General features: G+C 41.1%; 1 protein-coding gene across 1 annotated transcript in view; it reads left to right on the top strand.

Moving 5' to 3' along the window:
- The first annotated feature begins 372 nt into the window (after positions 1 to 372).
- Positions 373 to 15,614, top strand: part of ssr3 (signal sequence receptor, gamma) — a 168,905-nt gene continuing 153,663 nt past the window's right edge. Inside the window, exon 1 of the mRNA XM_050033392.1 lies at positions 373 to 377. The gene's annotated coding sequence lies outside the window, so the exon portion shown is untranslated. The remainder of the gene's footprint in view (positions 378 to 15,614) is intronic.

Raw genomic sequence — 15,614 nt, 5'->3', positions numbered from 1 at the left:
CTGTGTATGTGTGTATATCTGTGTCTGCAGGTCCAGGTAAATAGTAAAAAAATGTCAAAGAGGCTGTAAAATGTTTGAACTGATAAAGCTTTGTCATCAGCATATTTTCAAAAGCCACAGGGGCATTTTTTTTTTTCCGGAATCCTAAACCCCTGACTAGACCTTTGTGTGAGTGTATACAGGTCAAATCCTCTGTTGTTGCAGCTTAGCAAGCCCAGTATGTGGAACGTGAGCATTTCCTGGTTTGGGCGGTGCCAGCGGGGCTGCTCAGAAGGTTTGGATTGGTAGAGGAAAATTATACATAGAGCCAAGCCCTGCGGTGACCTGTTCTTCACCCAGCATATTCCACATACCAAAATCCACCTGCATCCCCATCTGTCCATGTGCATGTTATAATATATGTGTTTGAGTGTGTGTGTGTGTGTGTGTGTGTGTGTGTTTAACCACATGTTGTAGACACTTGCATCAGCTGCTGAGTTAGGCGCTCTTTCTCTTCACTCATTTTCTGTAACTCCACACTGGAATGCAGGAATGCTTCAGCTCCTCGCTCAGCACTGTGGACACACACACACACACACACACACACACACACACACACACACACACACACACACACACATATGCGAGTTTATTTGACACGATGAAGATGCTGTAAGAGCTTACAAAAGCTTGCCTGCATGTAACTCCAGCTCAAAGCCAGGCTTGTCGCCACAGGCTGTTAGACTGTATGATTTTACAGAAAGAGACAGACAGGTACAGTAGGCAGATTCTTCTATCACATTGTTACTTCACAGTTGAGCAATGGAGGAAACCCTACACCAAACAAATCTATCTACAAGAGTGACAAGATTGGAAGGAGAAACAAAACAAGAGGCGGAGGAGGAGGAACAAAAGAAAGACAGAAGTTCCAGACAGAATCGTGAGTACACCTCAAACAGGAGGTGAGGATGACGAGTGAGAAGAACAGCAGGGTTGAAAAGAAAACCAAGGTGGTAAAGTGAAGGAACAAGGAAGCAACTGAAAATGATAAAGAAAGGGGAAGAAGAAAAAGGGGAATGTGCTGAGGAGAAGGGAGTATGAGGGAGTTTGCGCTCATGGGAAGCCATGAAACTGTACACCACAACCTGACAGTCTTTGTTGTTGTGTGTCTGACACAAAGTAGCTGCTGTGTTGCTACTGTTTCCTCCCTTCACTGTCTGTCCATTTCCCACCGACAGTTATGATACGATGAGTGAACAGCAATAAGAAATAAAAAAAACAAAAAAAAACACTAGAATAAAATAATTACAGGGTTCCAGACTTTTCTGGTAGCACTTCTCCATAAGTCATTGAGTGAAATGAAACAGACAGCCTCCTTACACAGATAAATCTATACCGACATTTCTAAATATTCCATTGTTATTACCTTCTAACTTTGTCACACAAAAATAACTAGTGGTGCTTTGTTTTCCTCACTGGCTCAGTCAGTCTCTCCCTGCCTGCACTTTTATCATCAGTGGTGTCTGAGTCAGAACCTGACGTTGTCTCTCCCTCACCATTAGCCTCTTCCTGTCTCTCCTCATTTTGCTTTTAAAAATAATCAGCTATAGACCGCATCATTTTTGAAACACGAAAACAATGACTGGATTGTTTTGCAAAGTCCTACGTTGCTACTTGAAGCAAGGACCCTGTGAGTGAGCATGTTGTTGCCTATATGGCTAATGTCTACTTGCTTGAATCTGAAAGTGCTGTGATCACAAGTAGGCAGTGTCATTTTTCAGCACATTTAAATTTACATAACAGGTTTCCAGGCTGGTGAATGCATTTATTAAGAGACAGACCTGGAAGAAGTGCTTAACTGCAATATTTAGGCCTTATGTCAGCCCAACAACTTGTCAGACTGTAGAGCTGGACTCAGTGCAGCTCCAGGCAGGAGTGGATATCATGCAACAAAAAAGCTCTTAAGTTCCAAGTCTGGATAGTAAATAACTCAAGACACGCCACTATCTTTTTTGGAAACATAACTTTTGTTGTGCACCTAACTGTCTTTAGTAGAAATAATTTCAAACTGGCACTTGTCTCTGAGTAGAAGTGAGACAGAAAATGAAAAAAGGCTTACAATCATGACTGGCATTACCATCAACACTCATTAACATTATCCTCACCAACATCATCACCAGCTACCCCATTATCTTCATCAGCAGTCAGCTAAAGTCTTTTGGCAATGATCACAGCTGGTAACAAAATTACTGTACAGTATGCATGTTAAATCAGAATAAAAATAGACTTTGAAAACCAGCTTTGCACATTAAGTGTTGGTAAAGACCTTACATGGTTGATGTAGAGGACTATATTTGACAAAAATTGTTTCATTAGACATGTGTAGGCCATTTGACTGAGTAACATAGCAGAAGCTCATCCAGTTAAAGCTAGTTACTGTATTAGAATATTAATATTAGTGTTATAGTATTTGCATTGGCAATATTGATATAGAACACCACTGACTTAACCCTTTGAAACCTGAGCAAACTGGATTTATTTCTTTCAAAAACATGGTAAGAAGAATTTGTAAAAAGAGAAAATTAAAGACAAGAAAATTAGTAAAAAAAATAAATAAAATAAATTAAAAATTATAATAATTCTGTAACATCATTTTAGAATGTAAAAATAATAATCATTTGTTCCCTAGTTTAAAAAAAATAAAAATCTGAATTTTTGCAATCTGCGTACATGTCTTACTAAGTTGCCTTTTTTCCCCATGTTTGTAAAAGAAACAGGAACAATCTGCTCAGGGTTCAAATTCTAAAATACTTGAATAAGGCGTCTGAAAGCAGCATTAGAAAAGTGATGTTGCGCCAGTTTTCAAAGGGTGAAATGCACAAGCCATAGAGTGATATTGAATGGGTATATATTAGGCAATGATAGGAACACAGACTTTAAATTCTACAGTGGCCACTTGCTTATTGTTGTGTGACTATGCAGCAAACATAAATTATGTACTTATTCTAGGGCTTAATGTAATCCCTGGAAACAAGCATCATTGCAAAGTGAGTAAATGTCACGCCCCCTGGAACAGAGCTCAGCTTTGAAGCATATTGGCATAGTGGCCAAACAGTGTAACTACAACTTCCAGGTCTATTTTGTGAAGCCATTGAGCTCAAAAAGACATTTCCATAGACTTACATTGTGAAAGATACAACTGTAAATCAGCAGATAATTTCTTTAAGGTACATAAACTTCCCTGTACCAACACTTAAACAGCCCTCATTTACATCACTATGTCCTCAAAGTTGGAAAATTCAGCAGTTATTTTCCTTCTGTCATTCATGTGAGTGAAACTAGCCTCGCGTCACCAGGCTCTTCACGTACGGCGAAGAGCCTGGTTTCCATTCACTCTGAATTTTGTCTGGATTCTGGTTCTGGTCTAGAGAGCGGATCCGGAATTCACCAAATTCACCAAAGTAAAAGTGTTCACCAAAGTAAAACTTTAAATTCTGGCTCACCATCGATTTACAATAAAAGAAAAAGGTTAACTTAATGGCTTGGGGCTTTTCTTGTAAATTATATTCTTTAAATTAAAAAGTTTCACCGCATTTTTATTAGCTTGGTGCTTTTATTTTGACGGAAAGGCGCATCCATCGAATTCCGGATCCTGTCTCTCTCGCCCTGGTTCTGGTTCCTTACCAAAACGGCCACTAAACGGCCGCAGACTAGAGCGAACCTGAGGCCGAGCCGCTGAGAGGCGGGGTTAATGGCTCGTCAGGGACATGACATGCAGAAGGATTCATCCAACATACTTGTCATGAAGGTCCCTGTGGTTTGATGGGTTCTCTTGACACAGCTATTGGTATGAAAGAGAATGCCTGGTCTATGTGTTTCATTTTTGGGATATTTACAATAGATTTTATTTGAAAATCTGAATTAAGGTTTTTTAAAAAAAAAGGTTGTATTAGTACTCCCAATATGATCAAGCCCCTGCTGGTTTACAAAGCAAAGCTTCACGTAGGTGCCTGACTAGCTGTTTGCATGGGCAACAGGCTAGCTTTGGTAGTGGAGTGTGTCAAAGAAGTGTTATGTGTGTGTGTGTGTGTGTGTGTATGTGTGTGTCTACTGTATTTTAAAAGAGTTGTCTGTGAGGGTCCTTCAGAGCGGTGCGGCAGGGCACAATGGCTGGGACTCTGGACTGCTCTCAAACTGATGCAGCAATGTCAGCCTGACATTCTCCTCCTCCGAGCCTTTGTTTTCCTTGCTCTCCCTCTCTATGTTTTTCTCTCCTTCATCCCTCTCCTCTGTGTCTCTCCCCTCTTGCTCGTTCTTAATCTTTGTCCTCCTCTTCCTCTCTTTCTGTGGCTCTGTTTTCTTGTTTCTCTCTTGCCTCTCTCTCTCTCAGCAGAAAGAGAGGGGTGTAGGAGGTCTTTCTCAAAGCGGCAATACGCCGATAATTGCTTTCTGGTCACTGTGACATGACAAGGTCCGCCAGGGTAAAGCAACACACACACTCACTCACAGACATGCAGAGACTCACACAGACTCACACAATAACATAGGACACACAAGAATTCATGCACAAAGACCCACTTGCAGAAGGACACACGAGCGGAACAAAAACACACACAGAGAAACACTCAGGAATACACACAGTAACAGACAGGTCCAAACAGAAATAGTTGTATAAATACTTGATGGAGCAGAAAGACTTAGCAATGAGAGCACACCAGGCCTGTCTGACTTTCTCTACAGTGCCTCCATTATGTGTCACAGTGCTTATACACAGACACACACAGTGTAACAAGGTGACTGTAAATATTACAGCAACTTACTGGCAGCTGGCCACAGAGGTATGGTAGCAGCTTTACAGTATTGTTACTGGGCAGGTTGTTTGCAGTGATGGAGTTAAAGTACATGTTTATTTACTGTAGTCACAGTACACTGCTGTCATGACTGCCATTGCTGTCATTTTAAAAACTAGTAGTGCAACTACTACGTTTCTTTGACCCAAGAGGTGCAGTGATATCCTCCTGAGACCCGAACCTTTGTTTGGTAAGCATTTGTAATTTCTCCTAGCTAACTGGGATCAGTAGGACCTGATAAATATAAAAAAGCTAAACATTGTCAACGATAATAAAGTCCAAATGTCCTCAAATGAGACGATAATAAAGTACCGATATCAAACAAGTACTTTCTAATTAACAGTGTCTGAGCTTGTTACTGTTGATAAAATTGGTCAAATTTGTTGTCATATCAAACTACAAACATTTTTAATCATAAATAAACACCTTTCAACCATAAAATTGCCTTGGGATCGGCTGCAGACTGACTTGGCAGAGATGGCTGCCATCTTGTTTTTACATGGATTAGTGTATTGTGCTCGTACTACCACCAGATGGCACAAAAACGTGTCCACGAATGAGGACAACAGGTCTAAGTTAAGTAGAATGAAGCATAAGGTCAAGTAAACCCAAAATGTGATGTCCTCATATGAGGACACAGGGTCTCAGGAGGATATACTGGTTTTAAGGTGTACCATGATATAAAACTTGACAGTTATCATACTGTGTACATTTGCTTATCTACAATATTGGGGAAAAAATGCCACTAGATGTTGAATATCCCCTTTATCTTAATTATTTTCAAAGGGGTGACTTTTTACACATACGTCCATTAACAAAATGGTTTCAAGTTTCAATTGTAGTAATAAAACGTTTGTTCAATCGACAATAAGCCTTCTGTTTTCATTCCTGTAAGGCTCATTCTGACTGGTAATAATATAAATTCTGTAATACCGTGAAAATCCCATACCACTGTAACTCTATTTGACATATAGACCGATCCTCATAGCAATCCTCTGAGTACGTCAAACACTGTTAAAACCGGAGAGGTGATAAATGCAGAGAGATCTGATAACGTCAAGTATTTGTGGAAAATAACCAACATGATCAACATAATAAGCCAGGAAAGAGTCCTCGTGGATACACTATGCTGCTTGCCAAGGGTTAAGAGGTTGTAAATGTCTATACACTGACAAATACACTGAATCATGTCATAGTGGCACTCAGATGTTTGTAATTAACTGTTAGCTAGCTTTAAGGCAGCTAAACTAGGGCTAATGTGGTCACTTGAAAGACAAAGGAATGAAGCTCTGCACAAGTTCAATCAGGAAGACTTTCTTTATACTTCATTCATTCACAGTTCTCCTGCTTCTCCCAATTAGCTGGTTATGGGCGTTCGCTCTTCCAGTTAAACCAATCAAATTTTGCAATTATCTCTGTTTGCCCATCATATAGCTGCTTTCAAACTTTAAAATCTGTTCTCTCTGCTGCTACCCACTGTCATTTCAACTGGAACTGTCACGCGCTCCTCTTCCCCATTCACCTCCGGTCAACCAACACATTCTCACTCCGACCTCGTCACAAATCGATGTTTGGTCATGGAAATTTCACATCCATATATGACATGAAAGGTTGTTGACGGTCTGGGACGCTGTGTCAAGTTCATCCTGTTACATGCATTGTCTTCTTTTAAAATACACTTCAGTCAGTACAACAAGGCGAATTGACATTGACCTCCAACAACTAACACACATGGTTTGGTTTAGGCAACAAAAGCACATGGTTAGGTTTAGGAATAAAGAACAGGGTTTGGCTTTAGAATCTTAAGGGACGCAAACACTACTCTCCCAGGTGAAGGTCGGTGTTTGTTGGAGACATCCACCACCCCTCCCGCCCGTCATACTGGTACTCGGCCACCTTAAAGTTCGTTTTTGTCCTGCTGCGTTTCCCCTGACACTGCCAAGTGCCGCTAAACTATAACAGCGACCGGCCATGTATCATGCCAATGTTAAAGGACGGCTTTTTTCGTCAGTGTCTGACGCTGCAAGTCACTGCCAAGTGTCGGATTTTGACGACTTCAGAGTGAGACCGGGTTGAGCCAAAATATTCAATGCCCAGTTCAAGCTCATCAAAAGCTCACACTTTATCACATCCAGATCCTTGCACCCTCTTCATCTCAATACCGCCAGCATCTAGACTCTAGGTTCCTTATTCTTCTATGACTTCATCACCTCCCTTGAAATATATGACATCATGATGTAAATCAATATTATTTTACACAGAAAACACACAGTCTCTCTCAGTTGAAATACTAACGACAATAGCAGTCAGCAAAATGACCAAACACATTTGTAGGGTACAGCGTCAATTTTACACAATTGAAAGAAGACAAGGTCGAGGTGTGAGCAATCTACAAGAAAACTGTAAAATCAAGATGAATACTAAAGAGAAAACATCTCTGCATTACAGAAACTGTGAAAAGAACAGGCTATACTTACAGTTTCTGTTGGGTTTTATTATATCGTTTGAATAGAAAAACAACTTCTCTTGTGTTATAAGCCAGGGTCTTACACCATAAACAGAATCAACAAAAGGGAAAAATGCAGTGCCGCACAAATGATGAGAGAATTCTCACTCAGTTTACGATGTTCTGCAGTAACACTGACTTTAAATTAACTCATTTCAACATGAAATAATTTACAATTCACGATAATTGGTCACACATTCTCCCTGGCGCCTCCAGTTATGCTGGAATCGACATTGTATGAGGCAACATATAAGGAGCTAACTGTGAGTGGCTGTAATATACAGGACCCTTTGACACTACAGGGTGGTGTAGGCTACATCTATCTTTACCTTTTCACACACCAACAGCTACAACTTGGAATTCTTACGAGAGTCCATAATATCAGATTATTAAGTTGTTGGGCACTACAAACATTTTTGGGTGTCTGCTTAGTTTATTATACGTAATAAAAGCATTTCCAACCTCTAAACCTCAGCAGAACGGAAAAACAGCCATGGAAGTGCTGGATTGCAGAGACCTGGAGGAGTGCAGCTGTACGACTGGAATGCTGTGGAATTTTGTCCTCCCAGAAACTTAACGCAGTGCCAAATTAACAAAGAAAATTGTTTTTAATGTCAGGTTTTATTATCAGATGACTCAATCACAGTGACTCATTGTAGCTCCACTTTAGATACAAACTGTACTCCCATAGTTGTTTGTATGCAGACTGTTCTCATGCAATGGTTGTATGTTTTTCGACGAAAAGTAATGCACCAAAATTCCTACATATCATACACATTAGGAGCCAGTAATTTGTGTATAACCCACATATTTGGGAAGGCTGTGTGGATGGGACCAATGACAGGAGTGAAGAGGGAGGGTGGTGGATGTGTCACAAAACACAGGACTTCCCCTCAGGGAGACCAGTACCCACAGTAACTTGCCCAAACCTACGCCGCATTTCCAACAAGCAAACAAACAGCATGGTTCAGTTCAGTTCAGTTCACTTTTTTTCTATTGAAAAGTTGTGGATGGTACCAATGGAACCATCTGTACCGTCCCAATTTTTGGTCCCCCTCTGTTGGGGTACCTAGCACACAGATCTGGTACTAAAAGGTGTAGCTGTGAACACTGCAGTCTGATTGGTCAATAGCGGATGGTCACTCTGCTCAGGGCTGAGTTGTGGCTGGTTTTGAGGCTCATGTAACCACTGTTCATACCGTGCAGAGTTTAATTAGTAAACTGTAACTATAAAATAAAGGGTGTTTTGCTGCCTCTTGCAGCAGCTGGAGTCTGAGAAAACTGCCGGCAACTTTTAAGGTGGTACGTTAACTTGTAATGTTATTCAATGTATGAGTTGACGATGAGAATCAGTCAACACACCTTAAATATGACCATTAGTTAAGTTAATATATGAGATACACTTTTAGTAATGAGTGGAGCTTTAAGCGCTTATTTCAACCTGGTTATGTGAACTGTATACTCTCAGAAAAAACACAAGTGCTGCAGAGCGTCATTCCTGTGAGCTACAGCAACACTAAACCCCTGAGCTTGCCTGAGAAGGACTAAATGCACAAACCCACTATTTTTAAATATCCCATGGAGAGAGACTCTCACTGCAGCCTGTTATATTTCATTCTGAAAATGTTGACGTGAAGCCTCGTTCTGTGGACGATAAACGAGGCGCAGACTTCCATCTGTGTCACCGGAGATGAGGAAATACAGCGAGTGCTAGATGGAGCAGTGAGTGACAACAACCCTGCCCACAATTAAGGGTACGGTTTGTGGTGGAAACGCAAGGGTCTAGGTGCCATGTCTGAAGGGTTACTTTTGGTTCCAAAGGTACCATACCAAAAGTGTTTGGTGGAAACGGGGTTTTTAAGACGCCAAACCATGTTTCTTTTCTCTAAACTTAACCATCATAACTTTATGTCAAGGATGTAACATCATTTGTTGGGTGCTAATGCATAGGATAGCATATGAACCGCTGTACGGGGATATGGTGTTGTATGTCAGGGAATCAGTTTATTTCTGACATGACCATTCACATACTAAAAGTACATACAGTATGACATAGTATAGTCATACTACAAAGATAACAGACAGACAGACAGACATGAGGACAGGGCTCGACAGGAAGGTGACAGAAAGAAAAACTCTTTGCCAAGTTGTGTGAGAACATAGTTGATGTTTTTATATTGCTGCTGTCACTATCAACACACACACACACATATACAAAGTTGGCTGCCGGGGAACTAGATACCATATAGTCTAAGGATAGCTCGGGGTGTTGGCAGATGGCTGCGGTTCAGGGATCGGTCACACACGCACACACATACACACACACGCACACACAGATTCACATACCCTTAGTCACACTTAGTCATAGCCTTTCACCTTGATTTCCCTGTCAACCCTCTATTCTCTTTTCCACAATGCTGAATGAAAACTCCCCTCACAGTCTCAAAACTCTCTGTCCATCACCTTCACATCGAGTTGTACAAGTCAGCTGCTGACATCTGCACAAAATGAACAGAGATCAATTATGTTTCCGTCTGCGTCTGCTCTCAGCGCTCGTCTTTGTCTTGTTCTCTGTAAAATTCCATATCCCTTGAGGTCGTTCCCTCGTCTCCTCCCTCTTCTTCTCTCTTCTTCTCCACCTAACCATAAACCACATTCATCTGTTCACATTAGGCAACCTCCTTATATTTCTCCCTGTCTGCCCCCCTCCTTTCTTTCTTCTGCTGTTCAACGCTAACCACAGAACGCTGATAGACAGGTAGCACAGTTTAATTGCCAGCTAACGCCCATATCAGTTTGGAGTCATATACGGGTGACTGATTAAGGTGTGTGCTTTTCACACATTCTGGCCAAGTTCAAGCACATTTACACGGACAGTTTTTGCATTTGACATTTTTATTAAAATGGATTATTTAAAACAAGCTGCACAATTGATTAGTTGAATTAATCTGCAACTATTTGAATAATCAAATGGTTTCTTTAAGCAACATTTCCAGCTTCCAGCTTCTCATTTGGGAGATTTGCTAGTTTGCTTTTTCATGTGATCATAAATTTAATAACTGGGACAATTAGTTGGCCAAAAACAAGCATGATCACCTTGGCTTTTAGTACATTATTATGGCCATTTGTCACTATATGTAACAGGGTCAGTTATACAGCAGTAGTAACAAAGTCAGATGTACATTTGTAATATTAAGTATTATAATTACACCAAATTTGTTTCAGTTGTTTTTACCTGACATCCTCAGGCCTCCATACTCAATATGTGGAGCGTTTGATACTCAGTTTCACCTTAGGCCGTATCGCACCTATAAAGGGGTGTCTCCTGTCTTACCTCACCCCTTTTGCTGTTGTACTCCATGGGAGAGGTAAGCAACACTGTTAAGATGTTCATAAGCTCATTTTATGCTCACATATTCCTGTGTCATTTAATTTGTGTAGGGGTTCGAGTTTATATGGTCGTATTTGACAGAGGATTTTGTTTTCACCTCTTATTGTCAGCTGTCAGGAATAAAAGGAGGTCGTCTCCAAAGATATCCACGGTCTGGGCCTCGTCATATCAGCACAACGCAGACAACACCAGAGTCCACCAGTTATATATATTGTGAGATTTTATGGCCCAAACCATCAATCAACAATGAAAGTAACTGTTTATCCCAGCTCTGGATTGATGTATTGATTTATATATTGCTATGTCCTGTCCTGAGAACCGTAAGCTCCATTTCTGTGCTCGACTCTGGATCCCATAGGTCTTGTCGGTCTTATTTATCACCAACACCTGCTTTGTGGTATTGTGATCTGTAAATACGCAGGATGAATCTGCAGCTAGATATGTAAACCAAAATTAAAATGTTTTCTTGGAGGAAATTAGCTATCACAACAAAACATATGGCAGCTGTTGGACTGAGGTCACTGAAATGATCTGATACACATTTGCGCACCACATGATGCTGAAGTGTTTTTGTGATTAAATTAGAAAAAATATATACAAAAGCAGATTAAAAGACAGGAAATGAGAGCCATCAAATGTAACTATGTCGAATTATACTGTTAAGTTTAGGCTAAAGAACAAAAATGTAGAATGATATAACTGTTATGATATTTAAGTTTCTCAAAAAACATCTTTTTTATTTTACCTTGGCAATAAAACAGTAGGTTTTTATATTATTTACATCATCAGCATCCTCGCCAAATCTCTATTTTGTTTGTCTGTGCTACTAACAGTTGTTTTTTGGGACATAATGTAGAGCAGAGCAGAGGACACAAGATAAAGTATGATATTATTCCAGAGTTAAGTGTCTGAGTGTGTGAGTGTGAATGTGCAGACATGTTTGGGAAAAGATATAAGTGTCTGTGATCGTTTGTGCCGTGAGCACGTGTGTTTATATGCGTTTGTGCGTGTGCATTCCTGGGTGTGTATTTTATTGCATGTGTTGGTTCGTGCAGCAGCTGCCTTTAATGCTCACGTCACTGAACAAACACATACTCACACGGCATCAATACAAACAGCAGACGGCTTTCTTTTTTCTTCCTCTTCCTCTATCGCACTCTCCCTCATTCCCTCCCTCTTTCTCTCTCTCTCTCTCTCACACACACACACACACACACACACACACACACAGCAGCTGTTTGGAACGTGCAGCAGAGAGAAAAAGACCCACCCATGAGGTGAGCCGGAGGTTAGCTCTCCTTTGGGTATTTACTGTCAACGATGAACACACACGCACACCCACACACACACACCTACACCCACACACGCATGCACGCACAGCCAGCAGTTCTGCTTAACTTGCTTGCCGTCTCTTTAAAATTTATAATAGGAGTTACATCAGTTTACAGCGTATACACTAGAAAACACACACACATTCCCTCCTTCCTATATTCTCTGTAAAGGTTATGAGAGTTTGTGTAGCGACTGTAAACACACGCTTACACACACACATTATAGTCATCCATTGTGGGTGCTGCCATAAGAAATAAAAGCTACAGTTAAACTAATATTTACTCCTGCTGAGAGATTATTCGCTCAACTCTCTTTGCCTCCTTTTTTCTTTCATGTCTGCTCCAGCTGCATATTAATATACACTCTCTGTCTCTCCAATAAATCACCCTCATACATCAGAATCACTGTGTCTCACTCTATGCGTTTATACATCCTTAAAATATGGAGCTTAAGTTGGTGTGTGTGAGTTACTGTGTTACCTGAGAACACCTGTGTGCTGTGCTGCAGTACCTGAGATCTGAAGTTCCTGCCAGGCCCCCATCAGCTGGCTGAGGAAACCCCGTGCATCTGTGAGCTCACTGCCAGAGGATCAGAGCAGGGGGAGAAGAGGAGCCCGCAGGGCCTGCTGCTGCCGTGCACACACTCCTCTGACACACACAAACACAGAGCATTTTAATTATTTCGTCTGAATAAATTGACAGTACTTCACCGCACAGATGGCTACAATGTCCAAACACCTTACGAGAGTTGCCACGTAAAGATTGAGACAGTGGTCTTAATGGCTACCCAGGTAGCTGTTAACAAGTGCTGTTAAAGTGACAAGTGTGTGAAAAAGACAACATTAGCCATTAGAGGTGTGAATCAGAAAAACTGAATCTCACACTGGTGGGGAAATCATCTCCCTTCCTCCCTGACAAATACTTTGACTATGACTCCCAGTCCCAACATGCTCCAGCGGGGTTTATCAGTGTGTAGCAGAAGAAGCAGCCCTGTCTCCTACAAATTAAACTTATGCAATTATAATAAATAATAATAATAAAAAGTATTTATAAAGCACCTTTCATACAAGAAATGCAGCACAAGGTGCGTCACAATAAGGGCATCGTAAGCATTGAGTGCTTCACATGACAATAGACAGAATGGACATAAAACAGACTAGGCAATTCAATATAAAAGGACATTTAAAACTGAGCCAAGATGTTACATTTATTATATTATTACCTGTTTTATTAAATTTTTTGTTGTTTTTTTTAAGATTTTTTGGGGAGTTTTTGCCTTTAATTGACAGGACAGTTTAGTGTGAAGGGGGGAGAGAGAGGGGGAATGTCATGCAGCAAAGGGCCACAGGCTAGAGTCGAACCCAGGCCGCTGCGGCAACAGCCGTGTACATGGGGCACCTGCTCTATCCACTACGCCACCGACGCCCCAAATGTTTTATTAACATTTAACCAAAATCACAATCTCTCCCTTACCTTTACCAAAGTGCATTTGTTGCCTGAACTTAACAGAGTCTGAACACGAAGTTTAGGTGTCAAGGTCCTGCACTTTGTACTCCCCAAGATCCTCCTCCTGAAGCCTACGTGGTACATGAATATAGTGTATTGTCACATGGAAGAAAAGCCTTTTCTGAACGTAATCCAGTCAGCGATTACATTGCCACAGCAATGTAATTAAGAAAGCAGTATCAAAAAGATAATTTCTAGGAGAAAGGGTTGGCAGAAGACTGTAGTTACTGTAGTTAACTCTTGAGAAGATTATTTCTGAAAGAACCGCCGACTGTACGTTCTGTGAGAACACTCCCTGTATAGCTCGAGAGGATTTAAAAATTCAACTGCTCCGTTTTCGCAAAGAGCTTTGCCCAGTTGTTACTGTAAATACTGTACTGGAGACATGATTATACAGTTTCAGTCGGACAAGAACTGACCTCAAGCAACTTTAGTGGCGTTTAAATGTGAGACAGATATACATGGAAGTATATAGACGACACAAGAATCGAGTGAGGAAAGAAAAAATTCAATCGCTATTCAAGTCTGCAAGTCAGCTTTACTTTAAGTCACATTTAATGTCATCTCTCTTTCTGCCCAAATGTCTGCCTTTCGAATATATGTTGTTAATTAATGGCAAAAATTACCCCAAAATAATTGAAAAAACAAATCATTAGTGGTACCAACCACTTAAGTCTACTTTTGAATGAAGCTGACCCAGAACTTTGGCTTAAAACAAACTGGTTTGCCAGCATTTGAAATGTAATTTTATTAATTTAGTATCAACACATTTTGATTCTGAAAATAAAACTCATCTTTGTCTCTCCATTTGGTAGTTTGAAAGCACCAATGTACCACCTTTTACTTTGAATATGGACAGAGGACAACAGGATGTCACCTCACATCCAGGTCAAACTGTTGAGCTAATAGTTTAAAATTATAAACAAATTGCAGAAAATTATTATTAAGACATGGTTACACAATTCCCCTCCGTATAAATCAGATCCTGCTCTTAAAAAATTGTGCTTGAATGCTCGCAAATGACTTGCAGACTAATTTAAAAGCTCCAACAGATGCAGGGAATGAATGACAGACGGAGAATGGAGACGAAAAGCAGGCAGGTCATGAAATAAATAAAACAGGTGAATGTAAGAGACAGAGGGGAACTGAGGACGGATGTAACCACCGTGTCCTTAAAAAAGGGCACAGCCATGTTTTACAGCACTCCCTCCCCCCCTCCCCCCTCCCCCCACTTCCATCTCTCTCACTCTCAAAGAAATATGTTCAGACGAAAAGCACTTTGAGCAACATAAAAGATCACTAGCTCGGCTCACAAAGTCACACACACACACATGTGCACACACACACACATGCTCATTCAAGTCGCAAACCCATGCAAAGCGTGGACGGGGAAAACTAGAGTGCTGGAATAGAACATTCTGTTATTCCAAGAACACTTTTAAGGGAACATGTGGGCGAGAGCACGCTGAACAGTTTCCTATTTTCTTAGACACACACACACACAGGTGGGTGTGCAGTCACACACACACACACACACACACACACACACACACAGAAGCCTATATACTCACGACGAACGTCATGAACATGGCTGGGTCTTGCATGCAATGTGACGTGACAGATTTTGAGAGCTCAGCGGGGTTGAGTGGTTGTTGTTTTTCTTATTCAGGGTTTGTGGCTTAAGGTGATCAAAAATGAACGCAGCCAAAGACGAGACGAGACGAGTGGGGGGACTTTGAGCTCCTCCGTGGTGCCTGAGTGTGTGTGTGTGAGTGAGGGCGTGCGGAGTGGAGGAGAGCACGGGCACTGCTTGTCACGAGAGCCAGTTTTATAATGTCAGATGACATAAATCATAAGGCTGACAGCACCAAATGGAGGAACAGATATGAGCCAGATCTGTCAGCGGTGAGAAGGCTAAGATAGTGAAAAACACAGAGAGAGAGAGAGAGAGAGAGAGAGAAAGAGATTGCATGCGTTTGCTCACCCAATGGTTTACTCATTTAGCAGCTTTCAATGTCAGCGGCCTGATTGAAAAGCTCTTTTTTCCCCCC

The sequence above is a fragment of the Epinephelus moara genome, chromosome 2 (assembly GCF_006386435.1).
Source record: "Epinephelus moara isolate mb chromosome 2, YSFRI_EMoa_1.0, whole genome shotgun sequence".
In the NCBI taxonomy this organism is placed as follows: domain Eukaryota; kingdom Metazoa; phylum Chordata; class Actinopteri; order Perciformes; family Serranidae; genus Epinephelus; species Epinephelus moara.
Note: the sequence above shows the minus strand (reverse complement) of the source record. Positions and strands in the feature narration are given on the sequence as shown.